Raw genomic sequence first — 2,441 nt, 5'->3', positions numbered from 1 at the left:
CCTAGCCAGTTTGGATGTTCACCTTCCTAGACATGGACGGAGGGGGGAGGACCTTGGAGTTTCCACAGGGCAGGGAACCATGACTGCGCTTTGGATTAGAGAGGGAGGGGGAGAGGAGTGGGGGGGAGGAGGAGAAGAGTGGGGGGAGGGGAAGGGAAATGGGAGGCTGGGAGGAGGCGGAAACTTTTTTTTTTCTTATTCTCAATAAAAAAAACCTTTTTATATTGCCATCTCTGAGGTTTAGCTTCATATTTCTAAACAGTGTGGCTTCTGTTGCTGTTGGCGGTGCTGGGAGTTTGGCTGAACCTAGCTAGGGTCTTGTTCATATTAGTGCAGGGCTCTGCCAACCCTCTTTTAGAGATGAGGGCTACTAATGGTCTGGGCTGGTCTTGACTCGCTCTGTAGCCCAGATTTCAAATGTACCTTAAATTTGAAATCCTGCCTCAGCCTCTCCTGAGTAGCTGGGATTACAGGCCAGTACTAGTACTTCTTACTCTGTTATTTCGGGGTATTATTTCATTATTTTACTACTTCTTTTTTCTTTCTTTTTTGAGACAGGGTTTCTCTGTGTAGCCTTGACTGTCCTGGAACTTTCTCTGTAGACCAGGCTGGCTTCAAACTCAGATCCACCTGCCTCTGCCTCCCAAGTGCTGAGATTACAGGTATGCATATAAAACACACTTATACTCTAAGTCTCAAACCTTTTTGAAAACTTGAATTCTGCATCCTCTATCCTAATATACCTATATTATACTATTAAGGTAAATATTTATTATAAATGTATATACACTATTCATAGCTAATTAGCATATAACTACAATCTCTTGAGAATAAAGTTAGCTAGTTTCTCTTTCTCCATGAAAGCTAAAGTGCCTGGTATTCAAGTATTAATAATTTATCTCGTAGTCTCAGAACATCCAAACACATGAGATAGTCTGCCCCTTTCCCTCCCAAGTGCTGGATATTACTTTCAGGTCTTCATGTGTTCCATTTATTAAGAGGGAATCTTCCCAGAATCCCTCATTGACCGTCACACTGAACTGATATTTCTCCATGCCTACTGCACAGCTTTTATTCTGCTATAGTTTTACCTTATCTTCCCCCATTTCCCCTCTTTTTATTTCTCTGTAGAGCTGTTGATCAAACCCAGGGTTTTGATCCATGCCAGTCACTCCACCGTTGAGTTACACCCCCAGCATTAGTCTTTTCTCCATTTAAAGAACTCTCTCTCTCTCTCTCTTTCTCTCTCTCTCTCTCTCTCTCTCTCTCTCTCTCTCTCTCTCTCTGTGTGTGTGTGTGTGTGTGTGTGTGTGTGTGTNTCTCTCTCTCTCTCTCTCTCTCTCTCTCTCTCTCTCTCTGTGTGTGTGTGTGTGTGTGTGTGTGTGTGTGTGTGTGTGTGTGTGTGTGTGTGTGTAAATGTGCATGCATGGGTTTCCATAAAAACCAGAAGACTGGACTGGACTGGATGGGAGTTTTAGGCTGCTGTAAGATGACTGATGTGAGTGCAGGAAACCAAACTCTTGGTCTCTGCAAGAGCTCTTAACTGCTGACCCATCTCTCCAGCCTTCTTCAGCCCCCCCCCCCCTTTTTGAGACAGTCTTCCTATGATGCTAGCTTTGAATTTACAATCCTCTTGCCTCAGCCTCCTAAACCCTGGAGTTTGCACCACCACACCTGGCTTTCTAACCCTAGTGTTCTAATCTTTTATAACATACCACACCCTAAATAAAAAGTCTCTGAGAAAACAAGTAAGATTATTTAAATAATTGTACAGATTTCTGGAGGTGGTTATGACTACTGATTTTGTCATCCATTGTTAAAGAGCCTGCTCTGGGAAACTTTGGACATCTTTCACAATTAGGATCATTTAGAAAGCAGAAGCAATCTTCTGAGGTGGAGTGGCAGGGCCTCCTGAGCAGCAGGGCACAGTCTAGACTGTGAGAGTCACTGTCACAGTTGGAACACACTGCTTGCTGGGCTTCTTAACCATATTAAAATAAAAATGAAAAAGATATGTATCCCTAGAAGGTAAGTTTCTACCATGGGCAAAATATTTATTTGGAATACCAACTAATGACACAATTATATAGTAAGGTTAATTCGACCCTTTCCCTGCCCAAACTTCTCTCATTTGTTATCCAAATAAACACTTCCTTTTCTAGAAGTAACTGTTCTCTCATGCACTGCCAGTTGGTTCAACATAAAAGATTGTTCTTACACATGAAGGCTGGGGGACTACCCAGCACTTTACTTTGGATATTCTCACTTAACACTGTGAGTTACTTGTTTCTACTTGTTTCATAGACACAAAGCCAGGTTCAGTGAGATTCTCTAGTCTATCCAGAAGGCCCTAAAGCAGAAGGCCGATGCAGTCTGGCTGTGCCCTGGCTCCTCCACCCCCCAGGTCGGGACCCTGGCACAGAGACCGTCAGACAAGCACA

This window comes from Alexandromys fortis, unplaced genomic scaffold (assembly GCF_014885135.2).
Source record: "Alexandromys fortis isolate MF-2015 unplaced genomic scaffold, M_Fortis_MF-2015_v1.1 scaffold_129, whole genome shotgun sequence".
NCBI classification, from domain to species: Eukaryota; Metazoa; Chordata; class Mammalia; order Rodentia; family Cricetidae; genus Alexandromys; species Alexandromys fortis.
The sequence above is the reverse complement of the archived record's forward strand: the minus strand, read 5'-3'. Positions refer to the sequence as shown.